At 36.6% G+C, this 20276-nt stretch overlaps 1 long non-coding RNA gene across 1 annotated transcript in view; it reads left to right on the top strand.

Moving 5' to 3' along the window:
• The window catches only part of LOC146998164 (uncharacterized), a 53131-nt gene that overhangs the window by 21251 nt on the left and 11604 nt on the right, over positions 1 to 20276 (top strand). Inside the window, exon 2 of the long non-coding RNA XR_015040342.1 lies at positions 5006 to 5077. This is a non-coding gene — a long non-coding RNA (uncharacterized LOC146998164). The remainder of the gene's footprint in view (positions 1 to 5005; positions 5078 to 20276) is intronic.

Below are 20276 nucleotides of genomic sequence, written 5' to 3'. Positions count from 1 at the left end.
ATTCCGAAGTACGGAAATTATTGTAAATAGCGAAAAATAAAGGGTTTTGTACACCTTTCTTGTGTATCCTGTCTACTTCCCACAGTTTTGAACATAGCTTTAGTAAGCTCTCTGTTCCGAGTCAGGTCCTTGCATGTTCCCGAAGAAGGTTAGACGGAACATTGAACCTGATACCCTTAATGACATTGTCAGTTTTATTCAAATTATCTCACTTATCTTCTTAGTTTGAATTTTCAGCAACTTCCACTTTGCTCAATTTCCACTAGAATAGAAATTAGTTAATGCACGAATAGTTTTTAGTTTATAAGATTTCCAGAGAGCATTTGTCAGTGAGTTACTCTGGTGTGAGGTAGGTTTATTTGACTATAGCCAACATGCGAGAGCTATATGAGGATGTCTTCGTGAAGAACTTTCTAAGGGACATTCGCTCGTATCCACTTTACACATGGGGCCTAAGATTCCATGCAACCACGCAGCCAATCCGTTTATGATAATGTAAGTTATTCCATGCAATACGCTACACTGTCACCACATTTTCCAACACTGTGGTCCGTTCTATATTACACTTAGCATAACAATCCCCGTCTCGTTAATAAAATCGCTCATTGATTCGGTATGCTAGTCTTGCGACACAAAGACTAAATTCAATTTAGATATAATATACTATCTCGCACTTCTTGTGTCCATTTTATAGATAATTTTGTTAATTTTTCTTCCTTGTACGAAGTACTGAAATCACGAAAAATTCCGGGAACCATATTTCAACGTAAATATCCATTCTGAACGCTATCGAATAAAATTTAATGATTTTTGGGTGGCATCTGTACATAAGGACTTTTTTCCCGCAAAGGAATTATAAAACTATTTAAAATGAATTTAAAAGCGATTTCTTTTCCGTGGCGTCTATACGTACGTACGTATGTATCTCTCATAACTCAAAAACGAGTAATCTTAGAACGTTGAAATTTTGCATATAGGACTGCTATGGCATTCGTTGTGCACCTCCCTTTTTAGTGGCAATCGGCCACACCAAAAGTGTATATATATATACCTACTCTGTTACTTAGCTGTGGGAGCTCAGTTTTTTATTCTTATATGTTGGTAAATTGTGCACCTTTTTGCTTTAAAAATGATTTAATTATGTTATTCTTATCTAAAGGTTTTTATGTTTTTAATTAACCTGCATGCAATAGTTGTTGAATTATCAACAATTTAAAAGTTGTTTAAGTGTGGTTGAGATTAATTCTTTTACCAAAGCAGACATATTTGTTTATTTGAAACTTAGCAGAATAGTAGATTTGTTGCCAATCTAGGGAAACTAAGCTTCGCAACAAAAAAGATAACGACTTCTTTTACTATTGCGAAGTAAATCATGCTTAATTCATTCAGAAATTATCATATAATTTATTAAATTATCCCATATATTAACACAGCATATCGCCCATAACAAAATCAGTTTTTAGTGACTATTTAGTTCGAGTGAGACCAAAAATAAACTTTCAGTTTTGTGCACCGTAAAATCTGCCTTCTTGCTCGCTGGTCGAATTGCTTATTTTTGCGTAGAAACTCTAATTTTAATTATAAATATCGTTCTTTAAATTGTTTTATTGGTCTTGTCGCGTATGTATTGTTATATTGGTCTTGTCGCGTATGTACTTTGCTTTGTCGCGAAGTCAGAACTGAATTAGCTGAATGAGAAATATATCTCTAACGAAATTATAGGAAATAAGTTTAAATGAAATACGGCAAAAATGCGTATAATTTAATATTCCGCACAAGGAATTTATGTAACGTACAAATTAGAATTTCTGTAAAATTTTCAAAAATGAAAATTTTCAAAATGTCTTCATTTCAAAAAGTCATTGTCTTCATTTCAAAAAGTCATTGAGTTAATATTCCTAGATCATATTAACAGTTAGATTTTCATATTTGTTAGTACTACTTATAATTAAGTGCTGAATTGCAGCGGGTAATATTTTGTTCTGAGTGTATAATGTACAAAAAATATAGTACGTAATATGATTTCACTTACGAAAGTGGAATTGCAATGCTACTGTCTGTTGTATCTTTGTGATGTTCCTAATAGTATATCACTGGTTGAACTTCCTGTACCGCCATTAGAGGGTTAACAGGGCTTAGTCGTGCTATTTAATTAAAGAAACATTGAGATCTAAAACAAAGCCTAAATCAGGCCAATTAAGCGGTAGAACTACCACCTTACTACCTGAAATAACTTAAAATAGAATAAACAACTAAAATATGAACTTAAGGTCTAGGACCTGGTGAGATTTACCAGCTACACCAACAAAAGCACATTATTACATACTTTGTAAAATATAACACATGTTACTTGCATGCATAAAAATATGTTACTTAGATACACAAGGAAATAAAATAACATAATATCATAAACATTCAAGTTTTCCTTTAAACAGACAGGGAAATTTTAAACACAATCAATATATAAATTCATTTCATTTAGAGATACATATTTTGTGAAATTTGACAATTTCAATTTAGTCACATAGATCCTTTAGAGTATTAAATTTAGCAATATCTGGAATAAATCTTAGAACAATATTTTTCATAGAAGAGCATCTAAACAACAGGTGCTCAATATCGACATTACTCATGCCACATGGACAGGCACAATTTTTAATCGAAAACCTATTATAATAAAAGGGAAATTGTCCATGATTAGTTAAAGCTTGGTTTAGATACTTGTCACTTAGGCATCTTTTCTCACTTACAATTGAGATTAAATTATAAGTGAACCTTCCTTTAGAATCTGGGCCGTTCCACTTTGCTTGCCATAGAGTCAAACTTTTTGATTTCAACAAGGATTTCAAACTGTCAAAGAAAGTGAAAATCAATAATTTGATTTTCAGTGGCAGCTTTTGCCAATCTATCTGCTAACTCGTTACCAGTGGTACCAATATGACTCTTCGTCCAGAAGAGTTTAATATCTTTGAAAGAGCTAAGAAAAAAGAGCATGTCTTTTTATCTGTTTAATTAGATCGTTATTTGGACTTTCTAGTCTGGTAGCGCGATAGTTCGTTTTCAGGCAACTTTTACTAAATAATAACGATATGTTTTTATAAATTTCAGAACACAATGTTCTAAAGCAAGTCTCTTTCTTTCAAATGCAAATTTCCAGTTCCATCCTTTACTTCCAGTTCTGTTGCAAAACGTCAGCTATAGAATGTTACCAAATCATGTGTATACCTTTAGGTACTAATGTTGTATCATATGACACCGTGACGGTTTGGTACCGAATGCTCAAAAAACAAGAAGTCTGACATTCAAGAAGCAGAGCACTCAGGCTGGATTACTGATGTTGATGACGCTCGCCTGCGAGACAATCGGTATGCAACTAGTCGTATCGGTTGCAACAATCGATGCTAGTCGCATCGGATGCAACACTCGCTAACTTAAAGACAATCGATATGCAACTAGTCAAGAGCTTGTTAAGGGGTTAGACGTTAGTGTCATGTCCACTAGTAGCGTTATGCATCGCATAAACTTGATGTACGAGTTCAATCGCTCAGTGCCGCATAAGCTGACTCAAGCAGATAAGGACAGACGTGTTTGTGCCTGCCCAAATCTGCTCGAATATCAACGCAAGGAAACGCTTCTGGACAGTATCGGCACTTGTGATGAAAACTAGATTTACTTCAACAACCAACCCGAGCAGGGGGTTGGTCTGCTGCGGGTGAGCACGTCAGCAGCGCCGCAGAGCGCAATTTGACTGACAAAAAGATCATGCTTGGTATCTGGTGCGACTTTGCATTGGCAACGAATGATAGCAAAGTGTACGGCGAGATGGTAGTTCTGACTCTGTTGGCAAGGAAAAACGCCAATTTGAGTTCCGGCGCAAAAAGGTAATATTCCATTGTAGAGTTCCTCACTTTGTAATTCTAAGTTACTGTTGGAAGTGAAAAATCTTAAGAACTGATAAGTGAATAATCACTTGAGTTCGTGCGACAGGAAACAATAACACGACAGAAGGGTAAACTAGCCCATTATTATTCCAACTAATGTTTAACAAAACCCCGTCTTGGAGTGTACAATAAACCCAACACTTCGGCTTAAATTTAAGATACTAAGAATTAACCTAAACTAATCTAAACTAAAGAGGTATAGCCGAAGCTATCAAAATTCTAACAGAGTTGGCCCCTTAACGTTAATAGACTGCGAAGCTATCAAAGGGCCTAAAGTACAGCCGAGCCTGATAATAGAGAGAGTAGCCTAAAAAAGGCGGAAGCGTGCAGACAGAATACCTGGTATCTCTCTCTCTAAGACCGAAGAACTTCGCGGTTAAATACCGCTCTTCCTCATTATGTATTCAGACGTGATTCTAAAACTACGTTCTGGCCGGAATTGGTAAGTTGAAGTTAAGAATTGATATAAAAGGAATTTTAACTCAAAATTTAACTGTTAATAAAATTAACATAATCATTACACCATCAAGATAATGCAAGACCACATGTGTCTGGGTTCACCGGCTGGACTCTGTACGCACTCGAATGGGATCTTTTGCCACACCCATCATATAGCCCCGATATCGGACTTCTATCTTTTTCACACTTCTTTCACACAACATCTTGTTGGTGCTTTCTTCCATTCTGCATAGGACATCCGAAATGGGGTTGATCTGTTTTTGAACTCGCGGCTACCAAGTGACTACGCCAATGGCTTTGAAAAACTACCAAAACTTTGGCAGAAAATCATAGATTCGGGTGGGTGATGACTACCCGCACTAAAGCTACTGCTTTTATCTTTTTTTCCTAACTTGTTTAAAAACCTTTTTAGGTGAAAACTTTCCTTACAACCAGATATTTTAATATTCTTTCTTAACCTATAGTTGTAAATACCACAGATGCTTGTCTCCTAGATGGCAAGAGAAGCGTCACATATTTTGTTGTCTCTAAAAGTTATCCTATCAACAAGTAAAAACTCGCTATAAATTCCAAAGAGCTGACACAAATTCTTTGAAATTTTTCAGGTTTGGGGTTGAAAGAAATACTCTGTGTTTTATGTGACTATAAACAATGTAGTCTGAAAGGGGACTTTTGACGTAAGTATTTTTATAAGATTTTATTTACATTTTCATATAGGCTTTTGTTTTTTATTGTGTTTCATTGTCTGTGGAATTTTGTTATCGAATTTTAACTACTTCGTGATTAAGCTACAGATGAAACTTTATTTTATACACACTTTTTTTTCGATGAAAATGCAGTGTGGTGAAGCGATTTTAAAAAAAATCATTTTAGACTTTTTTATTTAACGTTTAAAAGATGTTTCGCGTATATCCTCGCTTAACGAAGAAATTAAGCATATTATATTTTTACTGTTTTCCACATCGAATGCAGGAGAAAAAAGTCTTTTGAACTGAAACCTCTATGAAAACTGTAATTTTATATCTGAAATATTGGCGCGGTTTTTAAAAAATCGCTCAATGTTTTAGACTAGTTGAGGTTTATGATTTTAAAATTTCGGCATCTCAAAATGTATTGGAGTAAAGTTTTGAAATTTTTACAGATTAAATAAAACTCCCCCGCTTTTTTTTAAAACGAGAATGATAAACAATATTATCTGAGCGATTTTCTGTTTAAAAACATTTTGCTGCAGTCTGAAGCAAACATAAATTAAATTGTTTTAGTTTGCCATCTTGGCATACTTAATCGCGAATTGGCGATATTCGTTTTCCTCATTTTAGTGTAAAATGTTCGTTATGAAACATTATTGATAATGACTAAACCTTTCTTCACTGATTGTGCCTAAAAGCAGAAAATAAAATACAAGTAAGAAATTATTTTTATACAATGAGCTTTTATTTAAAATGGATATGATGATTAATGCAGTAAAAGTAAGAAAATAATTTATCTGATGCTGGGATGTTTTTATGCCTTTAGTAAATATGTATGCAATATTTTTAGAATTATCAACAATTTTAAAATTGTTTAAGTGCGGCTAAGCCTAATTTGATGGCTGCTATTGCTTTTGTTTGCATTTGAAACAGTTGAGTAGCGGATTTGTTGCCAATCTAGAGAAACGTAGCTGCGCAACAACAAAGATAACGCCTTCATTTATTATTTAAATCATGCTTAATCCTTTCTAGAATTTTTTCGAGGAAATAAGCGTTTAAGATTTACTTCGTAATTTTTAATACAGATATTTTGAGTTTTTATGTATTTTTGCCTTCTCGCGAAGAGAAAACTGAATTAATTGAATGAGAAATACTCAATCGTCTGTGAAAAACTGTTTCTTTTTTGTTTTGTTTTCTTAATTTCTTTTATACATAGTTCTAGTTTTATTATAGCATTTGAAAAGAACATGTGGCAACGATTAGATAATTCTTTAAATGATATAAATTTTGTGCATTCTGAGTTATAATATGAACGAAATATAATACTGTTAGGCTTAGGATTAGGAACGGGGGACGTGGGCACCATCCCTTTACCGTTATGGTTAATTGGTTTAGCGTCACGTCCTCCAATATCCAGAGCAAGGCCAGAATAAGGCCACACGTGAGACTCGCACCAGACGCCCAGACCCAGCACCCTATTCATCCGGGTAGCAGTCCAGCCGACCAAAGTGCTCCCGAGGAATACTCTAAGCCAAAATGCCAAGTCCAGTGTTAATTTGTTTCCAGGAATAAAAAGTACAGTGCCAAACAAAGGCAGAATCTTTACATAGGTTAACATACAATTACATAGTTGATCACAATAAGATTATAGAATTATGACATTAAAGATACCTGGTTATCCGCCAAACAGTAGGTCTATTACAATAACATACATATGCAAAATTTGTATAATAGTAGTAACAATTTGTGCGGCTACTCGTATTTGACAAATTACCTTTTAAATATAAACCTTACAATTGCACTTATATATGTCATGTTGTTTAGATATATATTACAAAATACAAATATGCAGACATTGAAAATGAGTTATAACAATTAATACATTATTCTGCAAATTAAGGGCTATTCACTTTGTACATATTACTGTTTGAAATTTAAATCATACATGATGCTGCAAGGATACAATACATATACTTAACTTACCATTACATATACACAAACACATACACATGTAAACTCCTGTTAAGAGTATTAACAATTTGTACAGATTATGGGCTACACGTGTTTGGCGTATTACCTGTTTTTAAAAATAAGTTTTACAATTACACTTAATTATGTCATACAAAATGGTGAAAGATTACGAAATACAAATTGCAATTATTGATAATGAGTAGCAGCAGTTTTATACATTATTCTGCTGATTATGAGCTACTCATTTTTACATGTGACCGTTTTAAGTTTAAATCCTTCAAGTACATTCATGCATTGTAAATTCAAAACGCACAAAATGCTACTTAGAAATATTACAATTACTTAATCAGTCATTGCATATACATATACCAAATCATATGTTAACTTTTTACTAAGTATAGGGACAATTTGTACAGATAATGGGCAATTCGTATTTGACATTTTACCTTACAGGCAAAAATCTTACAAGGACACTAATTTGTGTCATACAAATTAATTAAGAAAATATTATACAAATATGTAAACATTGATAATGAATAACGACATAATCAGTCATTGCATATACATATACCAATACATATGTTAATGCTAAGTAGAGCAAGAGAGTGCTTTGTGATACTTTATAGCACCACCGCCACATGGCAATTTTACATTATAATGACTGAAAATACGAAATACCACTCATATATACCGCACACATTGAAATGGTTTTTTGTAATTGGGATAAGACGATGTGCTTACTCATAAATTTTCAAACCTTTTGACAGATGCAATTATTTATATATTTGCATGCTATATTATACAGAGCTTTTACATTAATTGAGTATACATATATACTTAATTTTAACATGTATTTGCATAGAAACATTGGACATACGGAAACATAGAACATTGGACATACGGAAACATAGAACATTGGCTATACACAAAAATTGCACTTTAAATCTTTATAAAACATGATGCTTAATCATTACCTCTTAATATAATGCGCAAGGTTATTCATGCACCATACCAGTTACTACTTAAAAGGAACATAATATTCAAGCAAAACATAGTTGAAATATTGATACACATATTATTCTCAATTGTAACATTAGTATCCTAAAAGAAAAACACTTATTTTTGTTTCATTATATTACTGCTAATAGAAATTGTTACTGTTAAATAATACTGTACCATAAAATACTACATAATTATATTACGCAATTAGAACTTAATATCGCATAACTTAAATACATTACATTCATTACACATTACAATTATTCTTGTTATCTCAATTAGAACATAATATTACATAACTTAATTTAATATTCAATTAAACATCTAACAACTTAATATCTAAAATTGTTCAATTAAAACATAGTGCCACTTAATAGATTTGCATACACTTGACTGATATGTTGTTACGTAATTCCATTACTACATAAGAAAATTGTTCAAAATAAAACTACTTTAAAGTTAGACATACTGATATTGCTTTACAGTGTTACAAGTGCTTTAACGTTGTTCCGAGTATACATTCCATTGTCAAATGAAACATGATACTGAATAGGTATATTATATACATATAGTGTGGAACTTTTACTAAATATATTTGCATCACATTAGTTTACATAGTACCTTAGTACGTATTAGAATGCATGGCTTGGCATTACAATTGTATATAATATATACTTAAGTTTTTATATTGTCCATGCATGGGCACGTATATGTAGCATACTGTTCCTTATCGATTATGCATATATATATATATAAGGTGCATATAATTGCAAGACTGCATAGTTCATGCTTTAATGTTCGATCATAAAGCATGTAGCATATATTGACATCCCATGTAAATGTTGCAGCTACATATAATACATATAATCAGTTGCTGTACTGACCCGTTAAGCACTCTGGCATAGATCAGTACCCAGTGAGGAGAGCTTTGACATTATAACACAAATTTTACGAACCAGATGCCTTTGCTTTATTAGATATTTACAATAGGCTTGTGTATTAGTAGATGGAATTAAGAGATGTTGGCCAGCAGTGAGCTGGCAGCTGGTAACATAGTGTTCGGGTGTGCCTTGTAAGCCACAAACACACATATCTGAGTTACTGATTCTATGTCGCGCGAAAAAGGTCGGAAAAGGACCATGGCCACTTATGTATCTAATCAACAAAGGGTTGCCTATATTTCTGTCTGGGTCGACATATGCAATGTGGTATGCTGTTCTTCGTCCAGTAGGACTGAAGTCCCACTCTTGTTGCCACTTCGATATGGCACGTAGTCTGGTAATTCTCTTGAGATGGGAATATGGCCATGGTATGGTAAGATTGAGAACATTTGAGTTGACAGCTGCTTCCTTAGCCATCTTATCAGTAAGCTCATTACCAGCATTGCCGACATGGGCCTTAACCCATTTGAAATAATAATTTTTTCTTTGATGATCCCTAAGAGTGCGCTGAATGTCTTGGATAATGGTAGATCGGTGGTCGGGATTGATTAGTGCATGTAAAGAGGACAAGCTGTCTGTGAGAATGATGCCTGTGGGTATTTTCATGTTAATTAGGTAATCTATTGCATGCTTTATTGCTACGACCTCGCTCTGGAAAACACTATTGTTAGATTGCAAATGTGCTTGCCAGGTATGAATTACACAATTTTCAGTGGTAACAATGAATGAGCAGCCCACATTATCTTCTATTCTGGAACCATCTGTATAGATTTTTACATTGCTTGCTGGCTCATCCTCGGCAGTATTGGAGAGAATTTTGACTCCGATGCCTTTCAGCGCGGGATGCACGGCAGTAGGAAGGACTAATTGTTCGTATTGGTCCACTTGATAAGTAAAATCATCATAGGTAAGTTGTTTACGAAGCTGTTTGACTGTTTGGATGATTGCCTCCTCTTCAATTCTGAGATGGAGTGGGAGCAACCCAGACATAACATTGATGGCGGCCGTAGAGGTGGTCCGAAATGCTCGTGTAATTAAGAGCGCAAAAGGCCTCTGTATGGTAGCGAGCTGGCGTATTTTCCTGCCCTGCATCGGGAAGGCCCATACTGCTGCACCATACGTGACAATTTTTTCTATTACTGTAAGGTACAGTATTTTCTGAATATGCGCACTTAAACCCCAATTGTAACCTTGGAATGATCGTAGTAGATTTGCAATTTGCATTGTTCTCTTTTTAAGCTCTAAGACGTGTGCTATCCAGTTGAGCTTAGTGTCAAAAGTTAATCCCAGGTATCTGAGGGTTTTAACTATTTTAATTCTTTGATTATTTATGCAAATACGTGGTTGCCTGTTCAGGGAACCTCCTTTCTTTGGAAATAGCATGATATGGGATTTGTTGTGGGCAATTTCAAGTTTTATCTTTTGGCAGCGGGAGTGGAAAAGACTACAAATTTCATTACTATGGTTTTGTAATTCTTCTCGTGTACGTCCTCGTACCACGAAAGCTACATCATCTGCATACGCAAAAATTCGCGTATGATCCGGCCATTGATCAGCAAGAATGGTGTTAAAAGTGACGTTCCAAAGAAAGGGGCCCGCACATGACCCTTGAGGGCAACCTCTTGTTTGTAATTTTTCGATAATCCCGCTGTTGTGCGGCATGATGAGTGTTCTATCAGATAGGTAATGGCATAACGTAGCATATAAATTTAGCGGGCACTTCATTTCTCTCAATGACTTTTTAATGGAAGGCCACCACAGCATATCAAAGGCACATTTAAGATCAATACTGACCAATGCCGTATGATAGCCATGGTGCCTATTATCAGTTATTGCTGCGTGGACGTCATGCAATGCGTGTATGGTGGAAGAACCTGCCTTGAAGCCATACTGACGTGGGTGCAGTAGGTTATTCTGTGAGATGTGGAAACGCAGCCTGTTTATTAACATCTTCTCATAGATTTTGCCCAATGAAGAAAGTAGGCATATCGGCCTGTATGCAGCTGGATCATGTGAATCTCTGTTTTTCTTATGAAAAAGGACAATTTGGCCTATTTTAAACGGACGAGGGAAGGTACCTGTTTCCAGAAGCTTATTGAAGTAGTTAATGAAAAATAGAAGGTTGGAGTTTATGATCGTAGTTATAATAGGATAGTTCAGGCCGTCTGGACCCGGTGCTTTCTTCTTTGGTAATTTTCTGAGAGTATTCAAAAGCTCTTGCACCGTGAAGCTTACATCATTAGGCGTATCTAGTGGAGGGTTGTTTTCACGTATTTCAGCTTGTTGTTCGTCATCTTCTTCTGGGTGGTCTTGTTGTATGACGGCATCGAGAATGACTCGAAGAGTGCTGGCATTAGTGGGATCTATGAGGTTGAGTGAATTCAGAACCTGAAATTGCGTCGGTTTAAACACTTTGCCTGTTGCTATCTTATGCGGGGCACCGTATATATCTTTCATATTCGAGCAGTAATTTCTCCAGGAACGTATTTTACTCTGGACTATAAGTCTCTTGTAGATAGCCCGTTCACGTTGAAATAGTTGCAGAGTATTGGTCTCTAAGTTAAGCCTGCGTTCCGTTTTGAGTCTTCTTCGTAAAGCTCTGCATTTTTTCTTTTGAATGCTTAATTCTGAACTCCACCAATTGATTATTTGCATTTTCTTAGTGGGACGTAGTGGAAGTAGGTCTTCACAGGTTTTTATGAGAGTAGACATGAGTTTTGTTGTAAGGTGCTCAAGGTCATCCCTTGTAGTGGCACGTGCTAACTGAGGCTCCAAAGACTGTACTTTTGTTTTGATCGTCGTTTATTACTTGGGAGGTAGTATCTTTTTATGTAGGTAATGGAGGTGGGCTGCGAGATGTTGAAAGTAATATACTTGTGATCCGACAAGCTATCTTGGTCTTCTACTTGCCATTGCTGGATAGAATTTGCTAGGTGGTGGGAAGTGAGAGTTATGTCTGGCCATCCTTGTGCGTAGACGCGGTCGAAAGTAGGGGGTGCATCTGTTTGGTTATGTACAATTAGATGATTAGCCGCAATGAAATCCTCCAATGCTCTTCCTCTTGCATCTGTGTCTGAGCACCCCCAGCTGGTATTGTGGGCATTAAAGTCAGCACCAAGCAGGAAGTTCGTATTTGGAAATTTATGCAGAAGGTTTTGCGCATGAAGTAGAGTGGAATCTATACTTTCTGCAGGTGAGGAATATTGGGAAGTAATTACTATGGAGTAATTGATTAATTCTAATTGAATAGCTACGCTGTCTCGTTGTAGACTAATGGCCATGGGGTTCCAGTCATGGTTTCGTGATATAATGATTGCGCGGGGGGGCTGTTCTCTATTTTCTTGCTGAAAGATTGTCCATTGCATAGGAAAGCCTATTGCCTTACCTTGAAAAACATATGGTTCTTGTATTAATAGAATATCCACATTGATTTCGGTGGCGTATGCTATAAGTTGTGCAGTCGCCGCCTTGGAATGTTGAAGATTTATTTGTATGCAAGACATTGTATTTCCGTTTGCTTTGTTTGAGGCGTTGATAGAGAATCTATAGTCCTTGTCATGACCATTTGCCTCTTGTGCAGATGATGGCGCTCGCCGCTCGATGTTAAAAACTCCATTATTTAGATCAGAGTTGTTATTCTGCTGTTGTACTGCATCTCCTGTTGTATCGCTTTCTGCGGTACTTGTATTTACTATTTTCTCAGTATCTGCCTCTTGTGCTAAGGATAATATGGTTTTATGCTTATGATGAGAATGAGTATGTGCTGCATTAATAGTCTGTGTTGCCTCGGATATTTGCAACTGTACGTTGGTAAATTGGGCATTCTCTGGCGAAGGCAGGATGCTGGAAGTTGAACTTTGTGCCGATTCGGCAGTTAGAGTCTTCACAGTTGATACATGAAGGCATTTCCGCCGTGCATTCTTTGGTGGGATGATGCCCTGAACAGAATGCGCAGAAGGTCTTCTTTGACTGGCAGGAATCTTGCGCATGGCCGAACTGTTGACATTTGTAGCATCTTCTGATGCCCAAGAACTCAGTGATGTTATGTGGCTGCCAGGCTGTGAAAATCCTTTTGATTCTGATAGCAGCAGCGAATCCTGCTGATGTACATTCGAAGATCCATTTGACGCGGTTGGGTCGTCTTTCTCGCAGTCTGAAGAGAGCCTTGAATTCTTTTGCGGAAATGCCCGCAGTGGCGCTAATTTCAGAGATGAGATCTTCCGGTGTGATATTTTCCGGCACATTGTGTACCGAACATCTGGGACGGCGTCTCTGACGTTTCCTGACTTCGACATCTATTTGAGCCTGTTGGATGTACTCTTGCAAACTTGTAATGTCTTCTGAAGTTTCACAGTAAACTTCCAAACCTCCCTGTGGTGTTGGCAAAATTCTATCAACCGTCGCTGGAACTTTGGATAGCGGGACCTTATCCTGTAAAACCTTACGAAGATCTCCTATTGGTTGTTTAGTGAGAGGTCTGATTAGTAAGCTTGGCTTACTGCGTTTTCGAAGCACTTCTGCAAAGGTTGGAGAATGGTCTGGTGTTTTGGGTGGACGTACTTTTTCAATAGTAGCCTGTAGGTCCGAGGACGAGGGTGCCTGCGTGTGAACCGCTTGACAGCAGACTATGGTTGAGGTATTCGTACCTAATTCTGCTTTAATTGGTTTTGGTTCGTATGTAGGGCCTTGAACTGCTAGTTCTTGTAAAGCGTCTAGCGAAGCTTGCAAACGATCCCTGAGGTCTTTGGGTAGGCAGAATTTGTTACTTCTAAATGCAGTGGCAGATTGTCTAATATCCTCGTAGAAAATAGCAACCTTTTCCCCATGTGTCAGGTTTGAAGATAATATTACTGTGGGGTCAAATGGGCCTTGGGCACTTGAAGTATCTATGTCTGAATGAAAGACCGAAGGACGAGACATGGCATAGAGCAGTGCAAAATACTCTCTGTTATCACTATTTCTGATTTCTCAAGAAGCTTTATGTAAGATCACTCGAGATGTACTTTTAACAATTAACGTAAATTTGACACTGAAGCACTCCTCCACTTAAAGATCACACTTGCAAGCACTGGTAGGAATTACTAATTTACACAGAAATACAGTAATGCACAAACAGTTGATAGAAGAAGTGCTTAGTTAATATATTTCAATAGAGTAGTTAAAGTCTTTAAAAAATATTTCACAGGAACTTAGCTGTAATTTAAAGCAATCAGGAGTTAAATAAGACTCCTGTTTGTACAAAAATACAAAAATGCCCAGTTATTAGAAGGAGTGCTTAATTAATATATTTAATTAAAGTCTTTAAAAATTATTTTATAGGAACATAACTGTAATTTAATGCAATCAGAAGTTAAATAAGACTCTTGTTTGCACAGAAATACAATAATGCACAAATATTAGAAGAAATGCGTTATTAATTATTTAATTACTGTAATTAAAGTCTTTAAAAAAATTTAAATATAAGTAATGATCAAAATATCTGAAAAAGTTCAAAGAACAAAGTCTGAAAAGTAACGGACGTCGCTCAAACTGCAAAAAGTGATATTAGAGAGACTCTAAATGGGAGATTTAATCAGGTGCTCCTGCAGTAATTAATTAACAGTATTAAAAACAAGAGGCCTACCTTGGCAGCTATGTTTCATCTGTTTTCTTCTGTGCTGGCTGTTAATCCAAGGTATAAACCTTAAATGCACTAATACACAAACACTACACTGTAAAATGTCACGGCGTAACACAGAAGTTGAAGATTTCAAAGTCCAATTAATTATCGGAAAAATTAATATCTCCGGAACCACTGGTCAGATCTGCTTCAAATTTGGAAACTTTTAACTCCAAAGATGAAAGATGATGTGTACCGTTGGTTCCAAGGCGCTATCGCAATTAGTTCCTTAATTAGCAAATTGCTAATGAGGCTTCCACTACATAAAAAAGGGACCGTTTTGAATGTCCTTGAGTAGTTTCCTGTTGCTCGTGGGGGGGGAACGCTGACTTCCACCCTACTTCCAACGGTCAAAAGCTCTGCTTGAGCACAAAATCGTAACGTAATTAGAGTAATTTCACCATGATTACAAATCCACTTGTAAGATTTTGATGAGAAATGCCTCTAATTAAAGCTGACAATACCCTCTTTCCAGCGGTATGAAAATCTAGCAACTGTGACTTTCGTCGGCTTCTGTAGAGAGCTGTAAAATCGAACCACGTGGTGAAAATGGCTCTATGCTACGCTGAAGATAGCTGAAAACTTTAAAAATTTAATAAAAATGTACTAATTGTCGCACTGACACAAAAATTATATCAGGGCACTCCTGAGGGTGTCTGCTACACGTAGCAGCAACTCTTTCTGCGTTGAAATGTCGAAGAATTGCGCAGTAAACCTAGAATATAATACTGTTAAGTAAACCTAGCGCCAGAGTGTCGCTATGGTAAACAAATGAATTTTAAAGAATGCATTTATTCTATTGTGGTTTATGCGCTATCGGCGAAGTAGGTTTAATTCAATCTAATAAGTTTAAATGAAATGCAAGAAAAAATGAGTATAACTTAATATTCCGTACAAGGAAGTATGTGGTGTACACATCAGATTTTTTAATTTATCATGGGTGCCACAGGATCCACCAGCGACCGAGTGGTAAAGTCATTGAACACTGGTAGTTCATCCCTTCTTTTAGATAGATAGCCCTCGTGGCTTTGCCGTAATCACATAAATCAAACCAAACTATAGGTGCTACACGCTAAATGACTTTAGCGTGTAGCACCTATAGTTATGGACTTTTGGAAAGTCCTCCACGAATTCATCCTTCCCATTAGGCCGATAACACTCGATAAATATAATCGCATAAACCAAACCAAACCATAGGTGCTACACACTCAATGACTTTAGAATGTGGCACCTACGGAATTTTAGAAAGTTCTCCAAGAGTTCATACCTCCTGCTAGGCAGATAGCCATCGAGGCTTTGTCGTAATCACATTGTAGAGACATTAGGATTTTTTTGGAAGCAGGCAAGATGAAAGATTAGCAACCGCCTTCGCCGGGAATCGAACCACGGACCTCTGGAATACCGGCCCAGCGTGCAGATCCACTATACCACGAAGGCACGGTAGGAAGGCGGGAGAATTACCTTATAACATAAACCAAACCAAACCATAGATGCCACACGCTAAATTAATTCTTAGTAGCAAAATATTTGCTAAACATTCTTAGCGGGAATATTTTGTAATTAAAAACTGATTTTAGTTATACAGTTTCGCGTCAAATATTAAAAAACTTTATAAAAATGCAACTTTCTATTTACATAATTGAGAACGAATTCTCTTTCATTTCGGGGGATAATTCTTATATGTATTACACTCACGTCCATAAATTAAGGATAATTCGGAGTCACGCGGAAATCGAACTCTAAAATAAATATATCACTTGTAAAATCACTAGAAACATCTTCAAGAATCATATGCAAATTTCAGGAGGTAACCAGATGACACCGATGGTACTTCACAATGACGAGATTGTAAGAGAGTGATATATAAGGAATACAGTCAAAGAAGTAAAATTGTTCGCAGACGCTTTAGAAGCATTTCAGTGCAATAACCGAATAGTTATGACACAAAGGGCGCATTTGGATGATTTTTTACGTGGTAGAATTCTCGGCCGTCTGGAATGTGGGCGTACCCAACTGAAAGTATCAGACGAACTTGGAGTTGCCCAGAGTGCCATCTCTAGGCTTTGGCAACGATTCCAAGATGATGGTAGTGTGAGTAGACGTTACAGCACAGGTCGCCCCAGAGTTACAACGCCGAATGAGGACCGGTATTTGGCAGTTACTGTCAAAAGAAACAGGCGGAGCACAGCCTCAGACCTGTCTCGTCAGCTCTCTTCAGCCACTGGTACAACAATTTCAAGGCAGACCGTGTACAGACGCTTAGGGCAGATTGGTGTATATGTTCGTAGACCTGTCAGATGCGTTCCACTTACTGCAACTCACTGTCGCCTGCGGTTAGCCTGGAGTAGAGAGCATGCATTGTGGACACCGCAGCAGTGGGCTTGTGTGATGTTTTCCGACGAGTCCAGGTTTAGCTTGCAGTCTGATTCTCGCCGGACTTTCATATGGAGAGCTCCAGGTACGCGTTACCACCAAGAAAACATCATTGAACGACACCGTTACGGTGGTGCAGGAGTGCTCGTTTGGGGTGGAATTATTCTGGGTTCCAGAACTGACCTGCATAGTCAAATTGGAACCATGACAAGCCAAATCTATCGGGACGTCATTCTGCAGCAACATGTACGTTTGTTTCGGGGCGCCATGGACGCACAATTTGTGTTTATGGATGACAAAGCCCGTCCTCACCGTGATAACATCGTAAGCGAATGCCTTCAATCGGAGGATATCAACCGTATGGACTGGTCAGCATTCTCACCGGACTTGAATCCAGTAGAGCACGTGTGGGACATGCTTGGCCGACGAGTTGCAGCCCGTCAACCTCCTCCTACATGTCTACCGGAACTTCGGAGAGCATTGCTTTTTGAGTGGTGTAATATCCCCCAAGATCAGACCGATAATCAAAATCGTAAAAAACAACCTTATATTTAGCGTAGGTATAATGAAACACTCAATCGATTTCGAGGGCAGCTAAAGGTCCCTCCTCATCAGGAGCTCCTGATGAGGAGGGACCTTTAGCTGCCCTCGAAATCGATTGAGTGTTTCATTATACCTACGCTAAATATAAGGTTGCTTTTTACGATTTTGATTGTCACATTAGCGTGTTTCTCTTCTAGTTCTAGTCTATCAGACCGATAATTTGATACTCAGCATGCCTAGGCGTTGTACGGAGTGTATTGCATCGTCTGGGAGACATACAATGTATTAACAATCATACCAACCATGTAATATTGGTTTTTTGTAAATAGTTTTTTTCTAATTTGCTCCAGGGAGAAAAAATCCCTAATTTTTTTAATAATATCAAACATATAGCATCTTTTTTTTTTTCTCTTTACCTTTTGTTTAATAAATAAGCTTTACAAATAAGACAAATTTGTTTTGCTTCTAACTCTTCCTTTGCCAGATTTTGCATTATCCTTTATTTATGGACTTGAGTGTAAAACCAAAACACATGTCGCAATTATTTTGTAGGTCAATGGAAAGCAAGAAAATACTAGTTACCTAATGACACAAATATCTGCTTAGTACGATAACAAAAGTGCGAAGGTTTTAAAATAATTCCTCTATATTCTAGTCAGACTATAAAACATCTTATTAGATCCGTCGGAAAACTTATCAGCACGTAATAAATATGTTTTTATCATGGTCATGTGATATCCATTCACTCAAGATTACCAAGGTGGATGATAAAGTTATTTGGCAACAAAAGAGTGTTTACTTATTAAAAATGTCGGACTTGTAATGTTCATTCATTTAAAGAAATTCCTTTTCAAATATTCATTGTATTTTTGAGAACATAACTTTCTTAAAGAAAGGAACAAAAGCAAATAAACCGTAAAAATTAACTATATCTTTGTACATTTTATATGTTTATTACTTTTAATCATACACGAACTGTATCATTTTATTTTTACTTCCATGTACGAAGTAAGGGAAGTATTTTTTTTCAATGGCAGATTGTGAACAGTTACAAACTTAACCTAGTCCTTTAATCTATACAAAGCCGAATGTGGTAGTCTCTTTATTATGGAGGCACCTAATAGCTGGGCCACCATCGCCTTTCCTATGAAAGGGGCGGACAGTTACAACCATGCCTTCTCCGGGATTCGAACCCAGGCCCTTTGGTATCGCAGTCAGCTTCCTTGACCACTATACCGACTGGGCGGCAGTAAGGGAAGTATTGTAATCACGAAAAATTTCCATTATCCTATTCCAAAGAAAATAACCATTTGCACGTAAGGACAGAATAAAGGAGACTTTTTTCCAAAACGGATTATAAAATGGATTCAGAAGAGATTTTTTTTCGTGTACATATGTATGTATCTCACATAACTCAAAAACGAGTAGCCTCAGACCGTTCAAATTTTGTAAATAGGACTGCTGTAAGATATAATAATGTACTCCCTCTCAAGTGATTTAATTATGTTGTTCTTATGATCAGGTTAAGGTTTTTATGCCTATAGTTAATCTGTATGCAATAGTTATAGAACTATCAACAATTTAAATCTTTACATTTGAAACTTAACAGAAGAGCGAATTAAGTCAGTTTCTGCACCTTCAGTATCTTTTTGTCGAGCGGGACCAAATATAAAGTTTCAGTTTTGAAAAATCTGCCTTCTTTCCTGCTGGCCGAATTGCTTGTTTTTGCGCAGGAACTCTAATTTTAATTGCAAAAAAAATAACTATTTTGATTCCATTTGGGGTGTTATGCTTTGCTATATTTTTTAATTATTAATGAAGATATTTTGAGTTTATATATTTTTGCCTTGTCGTGAAGTGAGATCTGAATTAATTCAATGAGAATTATATCTCTAACGAAATTCGAGGAAATGAAATGCAGCCAAAAATGTGCATAGTTTAATAGGCCATCCAAGGAAGTCATGTGGGTTCCTGCCCACTGTTGGATTCCAGGTAACGAGAAAGCCGACTTCTTGGCAAAAAAGGGTGCTTTAATCATGCAGAATATTTCTTGTTCTTTGCCTTTTCATACTATTAGGCATTTTATTAAAAGATCTTTCAAAGTACACTGCGCAAAATAAAGGGGGGAGGACATTGAATTTCTATATTCATCACACTATCATACACTCTATGGCACATTCTAGAAGTGCCATACTAGTGAAGCCACACATATCTCCCTTCGTTAGTATGGCAGTCTGTTAAGAGAAAAGTTTTGTTTTAGGTTAGAAAGGTTTCGGTTCTCAGAGTTTAGATAACTATGCCACCAGCGTTACGTAAGCTCTGTGACATAAATTTATCTACAAATGGTGCAGTCCAGAAATCTTATTATTTTTAGTATAGTGAGATGAAATACCCATATTAAAAGTGAAACAGTAAAAAAAAATTCTGAAAGGTTTCAGATTTTAAATTACGTCCAAAGGGGCTTTTTTTATACGTTTTACGTGTTACCTTTATTTATTAAATATCATGTTCTTTGCACTAGAGAAGCACAGTTCCCCGCGTTAGAGAAATTTTTTCGCTAGGAATTTTTTTTCGGTAGAGTGTTGCCATGCTCGCTTTGAAATCCTCGAGTTTGTTAATCAAAAATTCGTTAAAGTTTTACAAAATAGGAAATCGATCACAAAACAAATTCCAAATTTCAAATTTGGCCTTCCACATGCCC

This window comes from Stegodyphus dumicola, chromosome 3 (assembly GCF_044657685.1).
Source record: "Stegodyphus dumicola isolate Sdum_Otavi_A_Nest chromosome 3, ASM4465768v1".
In the NCBI taxonomy this organism is placed as follows: domain Eukaryota; kingdom Metazoa; phylum Arthropoda; class Arachnida; order Araneae; family Eresidae; genus Stegodyphus; species Stegodyphus dumicola.
Note: the sequence above shows the minus strand (reverse complement) of the source record. Positions and strands in the feature narration are given on the sequence as shown.